The following is a 15,527-nucleotide window of genomic DNA, read 5'->3' as shown; positions in this document are numbered from 1 at the left end:
AACAGAAATTTGTGGATTTTTTTTCCTCCACCTTTAGAAATTTTTCTCTCATCAAATTATCTACCCAGATATACACACAGTTCTTTTTGACACAATTTTTTGAGCACCTCGCTAATTGTTACTGTTTATTCTCACAATAGCACAGGCAACTCTCTGCAGGGTGCCCCCCTGAGAGGGGCAGCCAACTGGAGACAAACATGTTCAAGGGCTGTAGGATGCTCCCATGAAGGGAATGAACCCTAAGATCCCTTCCAGTCCCTGACTGCTTCTAGATACATGCAGAGATATTTCCCTTATTACTTAGCCACAAAGCTGCTTAATTTATTAGAAAACAAATCCAGTAGAAAATAAAAAGAGACAAAATGCACACTGAATAACTTTGTCAGAGTTCCCTTACTCCTGCATTCAGTCAGCTAGCAATTCCCCAGGTTAAATCTGTCTCTTTGCATCCCTGAGAAGTCCATCCTATCTCTTCCCTTGTTCCATCACCCCCAGGGCTTCTTTTAGTTCACTTCCTTGGATTTGAAGGCTCAAGAAAACTAGCAGTATCGGTGCTGGTAGAGGAGAAAAATGTAGCTCAGAGAGGAGGGAGAAAAAACCCTCCCTTTTACACTTTAGAGCCCTGTGATCTGCTTCCTCATGTGACATTGCTGGTACCAAAGCAATGCTTAGGAGGAATGAGTGATTTTGGCAGACTGGTTGCATCCTCCACAACTCACCCACTCTCTGTGCACCATTATCCTTGTAGTGATATACTGAAAAGCACTGATAATTTACCTGATTTTGCACAAACAGCTCGTAAGTTAGGCTGTTCTGATAGATGAGGGTATAGTCATTAAGAAGGTGTGTGGGAACAGGCTATACGGCTTGTCCTTTCTTCAGGAAATTATCTGAAGGCTTTACACTCCAGCTGCATGGGGGAGACCTATAAGTCCCTTACACTATTCTCTCCTGTCTGGTCTAGGTATCGGACTTCACAAAGAGGAGAGCTTCCTCACACTCCAAAACCTGCCTGATTAATGGGACAGGTTCACCTCATGAAAGGAGGCAATCTGCAAATGTTCACAGGGATGGAAACATGGGATCTTTTCAATGGCCAGAGCAGGACCAGTGGGATCCATCCCCACCAGAACTTCACTGAGGATCACTTACAAAAAGTTTTTCCTGTTGGAAAGCATAGATGAAAGGATGGTAGAAAGCTACAATGCACACAGTAACATAATAATAACTGTTCTATCTATTGAGCTTCATTTTTTTGTCATACCTTTGCCTTCCTCCTCCAGACACTAGAATGATTCTTTTGAAGAACACTTAAGTTTCCACTTCTTTGGACATCTTCTCCAAATCCGTATAATTTTCTCTGAATGGTCTGACTTCATAACTCATTTACTTTGAGCAGAAGGTTGGACTAGCTCACCTCACTTCCTGAGGTTCCTGCCAACCTGAATTTTCCTATGAACGCTCCCTGCAAAAATACACTTGATCAACAAGTATTCTTGCCTCATTCTCTTCACGATCACTTCATACCCTTGCACCAAGCAGAGAGCCACCTATCTTTAGCAATTCTGACGTTAAGCCTATTGAGCCTTCCTCAGGCACAGGAACCTGCTGCAGTCTGGTATTTGTTCAAACCTGTCTTTTATCTCTATATTTTGCCTTCTGTTCTCTCATGCAATCTTCAAGCTATCATCTTTGCTCCCTTTTGAGGTCTGGTTCATTGCTGTCCCCACTGTCTTTTCTTGTGATCTTGCAGGGTCAATGTGTTTATTTTTCTTCACTGTTACCTACCTTCAGATTTTGTTCTCCCCCTTCATCATGTACTAAAGCAAACATGGTCTTCAGTTCTACTTTACTGCCACTATTCTAGCTCATACAGCTCTGCTTTTTAATAAGTCAGTTGTTATTGAGAGACAGATCAGACCCATAGCCCAGCAGCAAGGCCATCTCCACAACTACAACATGCCATCCATGTCCCTCAAACACAACGCACAAACCTCAAACTGCAACAAAGTCAAATACCAGATGCACTCACATACAGTCATTAATTCCTAGCCAGCTTTCACCTCTCCAAATGAACAAGAGCCCTCCTGACCTGGTGGAAGACCACTGCTTCTCATCAGGCCCATGTTAATATGAGCCCTGGGCTCATTTAACGATAAACCTGTATGAACAGTAGCATTTCTTATACAAAATTAATTCTTGTTGTGCTTTTCAAATGATTAGCAATAAATCAGCACTTGATAGCTTCTTGCCAGTAACATATCTTAGGAATTTTTAAAAGGGAAAGGAGAGAAAATAAGAAGGTGAGGCAAGCAAGAAACATGCTTCAGGGACTATACAAAAACTTTTAAAAATAACTAAATATTTTCCTTTGGAAAAAATGTTTTGTATATAAATATTTCTATAGTGAAAATTATATTAAAATAGTCCCTTAGCAAAGAAAGAAACTCTACTTTCTGCCAGGCACAGAACTTTTCAAGAAGTGAAGATGAAAATCCATGCTTTCTGTTGAATGTGGTCTCTTCATATATCTTTCCTACTATCCCCTGGTATCTCTGAGCTGGGCCAAAAATTCAGTGAATAACAGTGCCACTGTGCACTGAACCTCATGATGGCAGGTCTTCAGTGCTCCCATCTGAGAAATGATAAGAAATTCTCATGAGTGGGTAGCTTTATTTTTTTTATATGCAGACATTATAATTTACTTAAGTAGCTAGCTGCTATGTCTGATGACCCAAGTAGATTTTTGGCTAGATTCCAGCAGCAAAGAAGATACAAAACTAAGGGCTGTAAGTTGGCAGCTACCTTCTGACTAATCTTTCCTCCTCAACTGCCAGTTCCACCCACCTCTTCATCTTATAGGGAAGCTTATCTGAAGATGCTGAGAAACTGAAAGAGGCCTTACTATTTTCACTAAATATTTGGATATTTAATAAAATTGTTAACTAATGTGTTCAGCATACTGCTCTGTGATTGGACATTTCAAAATTAAAATGCATTGAATAGTTTATAGGATTATAGTCTCATTCAAATGAAAGCACTGTAAGACCAATTGCCATCTAATGTTGGAGAGATTTTATCAATGACCCAGCAGTGAGTATGTGTGTTCCCAAAAAGAGAAACTGAAAATAAATCAGGTGAAATGTGGATGCCTCTGGCAGAATCAAAGGCAGAAGTCCTTCTAGGAACCAGAAGGGTGCTGATAGCACAACATTAAGAGAATGTAAATGTGACTTACATCCATTTTTAATGCCCAACCTTTACCTCGAGATGCACATACTGCTCACAGGTAAGAATTTGGGGTACCTATAAAATTCACACAACCTCTAGATACTCTCACCTGAGCTGTAGTTAACATAAATGAAATATTCTGCAAGTGTATTCATATTTTAATATGGAGGTATATCTCTCATAAATGGCTCAGTGGCCAAGAATGGTGTGGCTAAGAATAAGTCTATCAGATTCTTACACTGCAAGAAAAGCACCAGAGGTTTTTAGAAATGCTACCCTGAAATTTAGGAATAGAGCTTCAATATAATTTTTTCCAAACCTAAGACCTTGACTAGCTGTTATGTGTAGACAGAAACAATCAACATAACTACAATTTTATAACAAAAATGTCAAACATAAAGAGAATTAAAAAAAAAAAATGAAACTTGAAATAGATTAGAAACCCTGAGCTTAAAAAATATGAGAAAGTGTAAAAATAGACCAGTGAAAAATGTATTCTTCCAGGCAGTTGTGAGACTGAGAGCTACAGTGGCAGGAAATACAATAGAAAAGTACTCTGTTGCTTTCTTACGAGTTTACATTTAACTTATGTGGCTCATAATAAAGGATGTATTTAGGTCTTCTTGAAAAAAAGCCTTTAAAATATTTATTTGGGTTTAAGTGTTCAGAAAACAAGTACTTACTGTCACATTTTTCCTTCAACAATTAAAAGAATGTACCATCTCCACTGGATATGCACACAAGGTTTAGATGCACAAACAAGTTACTGCTGATTTATGAGTTACTAGCAATCAGCACACCTGCAGCAATTGAGTCCTTCAGTGCTCTTTCAAACCCCATAAAACACAAGGTAAGTCCAGTTTCCTACATCCAAAACTAAAGAAATTAATATTAGCTTGTATTTGCTGCAAGTTACAAAAAAGCACATGGGTAGTTATCATACTGACACACAGTAACTTGCTGTCCCATACTAATTTGTTGGCATGTCTGTGTTCACACAACAGTGTATCAGGCTAATACTATATGAAGAGAGAAAGAGTTTTGCTTTTTGGGTCCTGCTGGCCACCTGATTTTGCATGTTTAGCAGTTGCTACTTAACCTTTATAGCAAGTACAGTTCATTAGTTTCAACCAGAACACGAAAAAGGAATTAAAACGTAAAAGCAGGGTGAACTGAGATCTAGAATATGGAAATATGACAGATACAAGAAGTTTGGTGAAGAAGAGTATGTAAAAGTTTATGATCATAGCTCAAACTCAATGTGCATAACAAGTTCAGAAGCTACCAGCAGTGTTGAGGGTGTAGATTAAGATCAGTTCAGAGCCCACTAAGAATTCTGCTAATCTACATGTTCCTTTCAGTGGATAAGGAAAAAAAAACATCTTGGAACACTTTATTCCCACATTTTGCTCTGAATTTGAAATCTTTCCATAGACCCCCTCCCCAGAAAACACAGGAGGCTGGGATATAGTCCAGCTCTGTCAATCAGACTGAAGAGCTGGCTACAATTGTGATAGATTCAAGCATGTGCCTCTGCTTTTCTTAGCTACACTAGAAAGTGTCTGCATAGAGCCAGCTCTCCTACTATTGACGGAGCTCATATCAGTAAAGTAAACTCTTTACTTGCTCCTGAACAAAAATAAACTGTTTGATGGTATAACTGCATCTACGCTAGGGTTCTGCCAGGACAGCAGTTAGATGCGATTTTATTTTTAGTATTCCTAGCCTACATAAGTATGTGAGCAAGACTTAAATATAGACCCAGCCTTCATATTTTTCTTCATTAGAGCTCTAGCAGAATGCCTAAAATGTAAACCACATCACAGAAATCAAGTGCAGAATATGGGCTAGAAGAACAGCATATACTTACTACTTTTATCAGGTATAAATTTGCTTTCTTATTATTATGGTAATATACATTACATAAAAGAGAAAAAGCAGATTTATCTAAATCATGTACGCTCAGTGCCTCATAAAAGACTAAAATCATGTCACAGCCAGCATAAATGAATGTCAAAGCTACTGTGCATTTTAAAAGATCAAATTTTGTAATTTACCCAATTGCCTATGACAAACATGAAATGGAAATTGGGGAGAAGTATTTGGGGGACAAATGTTTTGCACAGGTAATAAGGCTAGCAGAATTTTGTCATTCTTACAAACTTTAGACATTAATTTTGACGGATCATTGACTGTTAAAATTTTTAAAATTTTGCCATTTGGGGTTTATTTTTTAACGTTGCCACAAGGTCATTTTCTCCCCATCCAATGGCAACTTCTACATCCTAATATTAAAACAATAACTACCCAGAAAAGGGCATTTCCCAGGGAGTAATGACTGGCTGGAAGGAGTTGATGGCCCGAGGCACTGCTGAGGGCCATTAACCCTGGCCAGTTATTAATCGCCAGGAAATGCCCTGCACCAAGGTTGTTATTGCTATGTTAAGCACAGTTCGAGGGGGGTGAAATGGACATCTTAGTGTACAGATTTTTTTAACGCATGATGCGGTTTCCTTTGTTGCAGTTTAGAGGGACATTTCTAGAAAGAATGAATGCTTTGCCTGATACTCAGCTGGATTTCACAGATCATTTCGTAGCACTCTATTGTGCACGCAGTAACTTACCAAACTGAGAAAACAGTTGGGGATTTTAAGACCTTTTCTCTCTAAATAATAGTCTGCATAAAAAAAATAAAAGGAAATTCAAACCTTAATAAGATGAACAAAAATATGCAACTCCATGTCACTGTCAGCAGAATTACATTCTAGAAATATAATTTTAATCACACTTTATGTTTAGTGCATTTCCTTTGTCGATACTCCTGCTTAATGACCACTCACATATCTCTTAAAAAAAGGAATTTTTAGCAGCAACAGCCAAAGCACATCCTGAACCAGCTTGAGCTGATGCTAGCCATTAAGGAGTTTGTCTTTTCCAATAATCAAGCAGATTGGATCATTTTCTAGGAGATGGTTGGTGATGTATTTCAGAAACTGCTTTAATTTTCTCCTAGTTCTTACCCTAAGGCTAAAGTTTTAAAGATGTGCTCATAGCCCTCACAAAACTGTGAAAATTGTTCTTTTCTTGCAGAGATCAATAACTCACTCTCCAAATCAAAAGGATATTCTTAACGTATGTACAAATAGTCCTCTGCCTTACTGAACTACATACTATTTGTCAAACCTTAGCTGTGAAAGCAAAACAAATAGAATAAGTCATGGCATAGGAAGAAAGTACAGTTCTGCATTAAAGTAGTTTGACAGGTTTCTCAACAAAGCTGCAGCTTCCAAGTGCAAAATAAAAGATCTTCTCACATTTCTCCTCAAGGTCCTAATTTGTCACTACAAACATATCCATTTGAATCATAGATTGATTGTATAAAACTCACTGCATTTACCACGTGGTTCTATCTTCAGTTACAAATTGCAGTTTCCAGCAAAAGATACGTGCTTTCTTAAAACAAAATTACCTCAAATTGATGGCCAGAGTGAGTGTTTCCACCTCTTTGCCAGATTCATAACCATATTCTTAAAAAATTAATAATAACAAAACCACTGAAATTAATATTGTAGCAGTTGGTACCCATCAGCATGACATGTACTGCATGATCATTTGAACATGCATGAACAGACATTGTCTCTGGGTAAAGTTTTAGCAGACTTTCTTGTGTTTCTATATATAGGATCATCTGTGGTGACCCTCTGGAAATGCAGCCTTTCAAATCTTACTAAATTGAAGACAGCACTTGAACTACAAAACCCTTAGCACACAATTTCGAACTAGTACAAAATATATCTTCATCTCAGCTTGAGTTCAAGTAATATAGTTACATACTAATCAGGTTGTCAAAATGTAATACAGGCACAATGGTGCAAAGGTTGAGACAGGGATGGGAGGCAGGAGAGGGTTTCTGACCCTGGGTACAAATCTAACATCTTCTTTGTGCATGGACAATGTAAACCCGTAGGAACAGGCTACGTAGCTCAGTATTCCTTCTTCAACACGCACCAGTAGCAGCTCTGTAGGGCAAGATTACAGTAGTATTTCCCTAGAAAACTCTTCCAGCTTTTAAGAAATCTGTGGCACAGGAATTCCCTGAGCCAGAGCTGATGTACTCCACAGCCTTCTCCAAATAATATTTCCAGTCAGTTCTTTCTCAACCCATATGTACCTCATGCACTGGCAATGCCCTGTGAGAATGAGCTCCACAGCCACAATGGCACACGGTGAAGAGTCTCCTACTGCTCATTTCCACCTATCACCCTTCTGGTTCCAATCCACCTGCACCCTTGCTGAGACAGAAAAATCTGAAACACACAGCATATTCAAAATGTGGAAATAAAATGAATCAATACACTGGTTTTTGCTTTGTTCTCTCTTCCTTTCCCAGAAATTCTGTGTTTGATATGCTTTATTTCAATGCTATTCAGCATTAAGCTGAGATTTTCATAGTGCGCTCTACTACAACCCTAGTATAGTTAGCTTAGAATCAATCACTGTATATATAAATTTATTACTATTTTATCCCATGTGCATACTACATTTATCTTCATTTAATTTTATTCGGCAGTTCATTGGCCAGTCAGTCAGTAATGCGAGATCCTTCACAACCCTTTATAGTCACCTCTCATCTCAATCTCCCTACAATACTTACTATTACCAGCAAAGTTTACATTCTTGAAATCCTTTCTCTTTTCCAGATTGTTAATAAACATTTTAAATAGCATAGAAAATAGCAGAGATGTCTAGGGAATTTTACTGGAGCTCTCTATCCACTGTGAAAATTGAGTATTTATTCCTTAACATTGTTTCCTATGTTTAACTAATTATTTATTCATGTGGGTTTCTTCCCCCTAATCTTATGGTAACTTAATTTCTGTCAAATCCTTCCGTGAGGGACCCTATCAAACCCTTTCTGAAACCCAAGCTCACTTTATCAGATGAGTCTCTCTTGATGTCCTGAAAGAACTTTTTTTAAGGTATGGCATACTACAAAAGGCTTTTTTTAATCCTTTTTTTTAAAATTATTTTTATTTTTTTCTAATTCTATTTTTTAGAACAATTTGCACACAAGGATAGATGATTTAAGGTCTGTAGTTCCCCTGATCTCTCCCAGAAAAGAGGTGTTACATTACCACGTGCCAGTTCTCTGCTACTTTTCAATCCTCAAGCAGAACTGCTATACCCAACACTATCAAAAAATGCTGATAACAGATGAGAATTTTCCTGTATTTTCTCATTTTTTTTACTAAAGCCTAAGCTTCAAGAAGTGAAAATTTACAGCACAATATTTTGTAGCTCAGTCCCATCTCTATTAACATTTAGGTCATATAAGGCCTGAGCATTTTTTTACGCCTTGTGGAAGAACCTTTCCCAGAAAACTTCCTTCCTTATAAGAAAATGTGATGTCAAAGACCCAGTACATCAACATTTCTGTTACTAGCCTCTGTTTTTGTTCACTTACTCCTGCAAATAGAAACTGCTGTGCCTACAGAAATGGACAGGCACTTCTGGTGCAAATCCACTGTGTAAATCAGAGTTCTTGTTGAATTCCTCCTTAGACTGCAGAGAGGAAAATGTGTCCTGCTAGCTTATGAAGAGCTGAAACTGCATCAGAAGCAATGAGGACACCCTCAGGACAGGGGAGGAGTGGAAGCTCCCCTGGAATATGTAGAGGTACGTTGTTTAACATATCTGCTCTTCTTTCATGTCAGCTCTTTTCTCTCCCTTTTCTAGGAAGCACCTTTCTGCACTGTTTTTCATCCTCTCTTTCCCTTGTGGTGAAGGATGAAGAGAAAAGGGGAAGGTGGTCATATGCTCCATGCTCTGAGGTGTCTTCCCTTCTACCCACCACAGCAGTTATCGGAAATTGAGAAGTCAGCCATTCTTGCACTCTACATTAGCTAGGGCCAAGTGGTTTAGTTTCTGGGCAAGGTAACTAGTATCAGTGCCTTATTCCAACCTTGTCCTCCCTCTTCAGCTAGGATTTCCTCTGATGTTAAGGACTATGCCTACTGCCAGTTTTCTGTAGTTAAAGGGATCTTTTCCATATGGTGAATTTAACAACTGCTGTGTGGGGTTTTTCACCTCCTACCAAGCATCCACGACGGCTGGCTTTGGGAAGTTTAAGCTGCAGCAATAACAACTTCTAGAGTTTTGTAATGTGATACGTAGATCTGAAAGTCAGATAAGGGAACCCAGGTAGCTGTTCTGTGCTGCTGGGCACTTCCATGACATGGAGTGTGCAAGCTTCTGGCCATCCTGGCTTGTGGCTCCCTCTCCTTGTGCTCTGTCCTTTTCAGTTCATGTGGAAAAACATCTGGGCTTCCAGCAAGTGTCCTCTGATAGGTGTGAGAATGCATGGCGTGTACCCTCCCCATTCAGGTCCACAATACACTGGTTGCTGTTGGCACCAGGTGAGGTCCACATGGGCACAGACCTACCTGATTGCCTAGAAATGTTTTATTCCATGTTTGTAGCTGTTGTGGCTTGTCAACATGTCTGTGACTTATCATGTGGATGCACACCTCAGTATGTATTTGGAGTATAAAATATTATTTTTGTGATGGAAAGGCAAAGCTATCTATACTAGCCCTAGGAAAAGCAAGCGTTTATGGAGAGCAGCTGGCTCACAATTTGATCTTCACTTCTTCTGAACATGACTCCTGCAAAGACAAAGATGAATGGTCTGCCTTTCACCTCATCTAATTGCCTGTATTAAAAATGCTATTCCAAATTCCCAAGTATTTCAAATTTGAAACCCAAATGGTAAACCAAACTATTACCTTTTATAACCTGAATCAAGTCAGTGACTGGTATCTTGAAATGTAAATACTATGTAGTCTATACAACATCCCACAGACCTCTGAACATCCATCAAAAATAAAAGCTATAATAATGCCTGCAAAAATACACAATTTATTCCTATTACATCTAGTGAGAAAGCCAACTTTGACCTTTTCCTCACAGTGAAGCTATGAAGTTTATGATTCCTCTATATCTTAAAAAGTTTTCCACCAAATGTCCCTTAATTTTAAGTCTCAAAGGAGAATTACAGCATTTTTAGATATTCTGGTCAATTCCTCTCAGTAACCAGATTACAAGGTCTACCGTTAGTGCAGACTTAGAGAGGGAAAAGTTTATACAAATATACAAATGTTGTTCACAGTCTATAGACAAAACCTGCTATCAAAAACAGAGTTGGTCCTACACATAAGCTTGATCTGTAGGACCCCACTTCAGGGATCACTTCAGCAAACCAATCAAACCTCTCCATGTAAACCACCCAAATAACTACTACTGATGTTGAAAAATCTATTTCTATTCATCTTACAACTTCAGGAAATCTGTTTGAACATTGCATTTTTCCGCACCAGAAGTTATTTACGGGAGCAAGGCCCTCCCTTATGCTTGTTCAATTGCATTTTTCTAGCTCTGTAACCCCTCATTTCCTCCTGTCCTGTCCTCACAGAGTAGAATTAAACCAAATCTGGTTTTGTTACCTAAATTTAAAAAAAAAACACAAAAAACGACCAAGGAAAAAAAACCCAGACACTAAAACCAAACAAAACTAGCTGCATATTTCATGCCTCTATGGTAGAAAAAAACTGCATACTATAAAAAAAAATAATCACACCATTCCAGGAGATTTAAATACACAAAACCCCCCAAAAAACAATGTTACAAAGAAGTCAGTTATCAGCCTGGGATCCAGGGATCTGTTCTTGTGCGCTTTCTAGCACTGCTACTCCTGACAGGTGTTCCTGGGACATTCTGAACAAAATGTTGAACAAAAATATATCTTTAATAGTTTCAGCCTTGAAAAGCTGCTCTCTGCTGAGTAAGTATCAGAGAGACCATCAGCAACATTCTGCAAGCAGCAGAACAAACATCACGACAACATGAGTTTTCAGCTTAATTTTGGCGTCCAAGAGTACTTAATGTTTCTAGCAGAAGAGGTTTCTCAGTTTGACACATCACGACACTGATATCTGAATCACAGAACCAGTGTCACAGCTGACAATCTGGTATCCTGTGTACGTTCCTCATACAGCAGCCCAAACTCATTTGTGTTCAGTAAGGAGACCAAAAAGTTACTTCTAAGACTTCAGTGTACTAATCCAGCAATATTGAAAAATATTCAATTTGGCATCTTCTTCCAAGATCCCAGTTCTTCCTTGCAGTACAAATTTATCAGACACTTGCTTGTTTGTGATGGACTTCTGTTGGCGCTGTAGGGAATGACATTTCCTCTGCAATCTATTTTGTTTCATTAAGTGTCCTTTGAAAGCCCTTTTTCTGTAATGTTGTGACCTCCTGCACGTGCTCAGACCCAAACTAATTTGCATATTGAGGTTTTTCATGAATTTGCTTACTTTTTATCATCTACAGGGCACCAATTACAGTTTTGGGAAGGTGGAGAAAAACTGCCTGGTAATTGTGCCCATCACCTTCTTCCTGAACTCTCAGTTCACGTTTTTCTGTAGAGAAGTGTTTTACCACTTTCAAATCTTGCTCTTCTCAAGCTTGTTCTCTCACTGCAGATGCTAAAGAGGTTTCAGGGTAATATGAAACCTTAAAATATTTGGCCAACTACTAGGTAGTGTAAATATATACACATGCTTATAAGACTAGAAGAATAGACAACTGTGTAAGTAGGTGATTTATCAACTCAAATGAGGAGGCTGAGCTATGGTAAGCAAAACGTTTTGATGATGAACAGCAGCAGTTTGCATGCTTTTTCTGACTAAACAAGGGCTACCACCAATATATCCTATTCCCTCGCAATCACCAAAACAATTCGCACAGTTGCCAGCTTCACTGTGCACACAGCTCCTTGTTTTACTGGCACACAAAGACGTACTGCCACTACCAGTATTCACAGTTCTCAGCACGGATAGTGGCCATATTGTAGCTAATGTCAAACATGTGAATACAAAATTTCAGCAGTAAGTTCTCTTCCAAGGTTTTATAATTTTCTTTTCAACTTTCTCAGCCACTTTCTACTGATTAAAGTTTGTAGACTTTTGGTAAACTAAAAGTGAATGTTTTTTTCCACAGTTTTCATTCCTGATCATATCATTAGGTGAGTTCTACATGGCCAAATTCATATTTCTTAAGTAAACTAATTTCTTGAATACACCATAAACCACCATTTTTTTCAGCCACATTTTGTCTGGAAAGTATATCAATTAGCATATAATCAGGCATCTCCTTGGTAAATAAAATATGAAAGTAGGACATGTTGTGGCATTAGTGTTAGTTCTTTCACCCCATTATTTAAAGCACTTCAAATATTATATGGCCAAACTATGGTCTAGTCTTTTTAACACGAACTGACAACTTTATGCGTTTGCCACCTGTTGTGGGCTGACCCTGGCCAGCAGCTAAGCCCCCACTCAGCCACTCATTCGCTCCCCACCTCCAAATCTCCTGTCTGTCATTTCAAACCAGTCTAAGCAGGCCTTAGAAAGGGAGAGTTTTCCTATTTCTCATTATGATGTTGAGATAATATTTGTATTACACAGGAACAGCTTTTATTGGCCTTGGCCCAATATAAAGCAGGGAGTCCCTCTATAGCAGGGAGTAAAGAGACAGACTACCAGACTATGATTATGGTTTCAGTAGTTATTCCCCTCAAACAAGTAGTAATTAAATGTCAGTCTGAAAATTCTGATTATTGATATTTTTCTTTCACTTTTTTCTCAAGTCTTAGATTAACATAGCACTTCACAAACAATCTTTTTTGGGGGGAATGGGGATGCAAAATTTGCCAATAAGGTGTCAGCTTCATACTAATTCAGAAGGGATATTTTAATATTACACTTAGGACTATGAAATTAATAAAATGATTGTTTCATCTTTTCTCACTGTCAAGTTCTCAGTCTGTACTACTAAAGAACAAAAAAAAAAATCCATTTTCTCCTTACTAGTAATAGCACAGAATGATAAATCCTGTGGTATCAGATGCTATGTGTGGCCATAAGACAGAAAAATAGAAATACTTAATAGACTCATAAAAAAACCTTTAGTTAACCATGTAAGGAAGATGTTTGGATATCACAAAGACAGGCCAACATAAATAAGTAAACCTACAATATCTGCGAAAGCAAAAGAAGATGACAAATACAAACAGACAAATTTTCTTCTCACTTTCACAGCTCTTTGAAAGGATGTTTTCTTGGTATGTAGGAAAGCAGTGGACAAAGTGTTTTTAAAACTTTGAAAATTTAACAATAAACAATGCTGAATAATACCATATGTTTTAAATGGTCTCAGCCAGTTGCTGAAGTACCTTACTGAGATGTCTGAAGTACCAGAAGGAAAACAATCCCATTTTTAACTGCGAATCATTTTAACAGAGAAGCACCTGATTTAAAAAAAAAACAAACAAGCAAAAACCAAAACATCTTGGGCCTGTACTGTGCATACCATCTAATTTCTTTTTGTGTGTGTGTGTCTTCTGAAAAAACAGTAGTAGTAATACTAAATTAACTCAATTTTAAAAAGTCCCAAACTGAAACAGCAAAGATTTTGATGATACCTCACAAGCAAACATACAAAATCCAGCTGTGCCTGGTGCTCATCTTTTGCACAACCCCTTGCAAAATTTAGATTAAATCCTAGGCTTTGTTGGGGGAATTTAGCTGGTCCTTCTGTGTTATGGTTCGCTTCTTCCTAATGGCACGAGATAGGATGCTGTTGTGGATCATTTTCTAGTGAGGTAGCTATTTTGCCTCGTATCCTTTTCATCTCTAAGATAAATCTTACCTTAAATTACTTGTATTACATAGCAAAAGTAATTATGTATAAATTTTGACTTGTTTTTAATATTTACCACAGCAAGGTAAGTTTTTTTACTGTAATCACTTGTGTCCTCATCTCTGTTTTGTCCTTTCATTTGAGCAGAAAATTTCATTCTTTGCTTGTTAAGTAAGTTCACCCAAACAGTTCTCATAAACTGTTTAGGTTTTATAAAACCCCTCCAAAACACATCAAGTTTAAAAGCCTTTCTAGAGGACTGAACTGGAATTGGGGGGAAAAAAATTCTGCAAGCTCTAATTATACAGAATATTCTCAAAATAAGCACCAAGAGATTTCTACTCAGTGAATAAAAAAAAAAATAAATCTGTTTTCAGTTAGCAACAATTTTACTATTATAATTACGACAGTTCTTAGATGAGTTCATGGGCACGTTTTAAATTCCCTGTGAGCAAAGCCAAGGTCTACTGGTGGTGCTGCTTCCCCCATGCCCACGCAGGCATTAACAACCTCAAAGATGCCGCAGCAGCAGCCACAGCCAATGTACAGGAGCTGAATTCACATTCTCAAACATTAACTCACATAGCGAGTTAGGATGATCAGAGGATGCTCGCCCCGGGAACTTGGAAGAGTGGGACTTCATCCCACACAGCAGGCTAGGTCTCAGAGAATTCAAATTTTTCTTTTGAAATTGTTGCTAGTGCTTTTCCTCACAGAAGAGAAGGGTTTGGTCTCAAGCACAAAATGCTGCAACAGATTTTTGGTGAAGACTGCAATGGGAGACCATTCCCACAGCACGAATGGCCAACAGTCTGCCTGCAGGCAACATCCAGGACTTTGACAAAGGATGGTAAAATCAAAATCAGAGAATTACAATATTATATTTTGGTTCACACTTTCAGTATTATGAAGCACAGTCACAGTAAATAAAGTGACAGGAACCTCAGCAAAGAAACACATAGTCCATCCATAGCAAAGTAGGATATTAAACATGCAGCACTTAAGTTTTACTATTAATACGATGTGTTTAAACGTCTTTATACTTGTTGATGTGTACATTTAAACTCCAGGAATAAGAAAAAACATGATTGTCTTCATGCCATAATATATTCAGGAACATTCACTTGTTTTGTCCATAGCTGAAACACGGAGATAATAACTTCAAGACAGAAGATATGTAAGCTCTGGGATTTCTAGCTCTATCCATTCGAGATAATGATTGAGGTGAATTTTACTTTCCATTTCATTGTTCTTATTCACTAGAACAGCAGCTGAAAATCATTTATGCCAGCTAGCTGGCATCATTGCTCCCAACTTTGATTATTATCTTCTAGGCAGATATTCCCCATAGCCAAGAAGGCTCTAACAAAACTCTGTCCTTGCAGAGAAGTTAACTTTAAGTCAGTATTGTTTTTTTTTCTCCTAAAGAAGCCAATTGCTTATAAAAATACTAGAAGTCTCTTTCACATTTGGATTAAGAATGAAAAGAACAAAGATTCCTTTTATAATAAAATTCAATTCACAATGAAATTATA

General features: G+C 38.0%; 1 protein-coding gene across 1 annotated transcript in view; it reads right to left on the bottom strand.

The window, feature by feature from the left end:
• DPYD (dihydropyrimidine dehydrogenase) overlaps positions 1-15,527 on the bottom strand; it is a 375,099-nt gene that overhangs the window by 127,968 nt on the left and 231,604 nt on the right.

This window comes from Nyctibius grandis, chromosome 8 (genome assembly GCF_013368605.1).
Source record: "Nyctibius grandis isolate bNycGra1 chromosome 8, bNycGra1.pri, whole genome shotgun sequence".
Lineage (NCBI taxonomy): Eukaryota > Metazoa > Chordata > Aves > Nyctibiiformes > Nyctibiidae > Nyctibius > Nyctibius grandis.
Note: the sequence above shows the minus strand (reverse complement) of the source record. Positions and strands in the feature narration are given on the sequence as shown.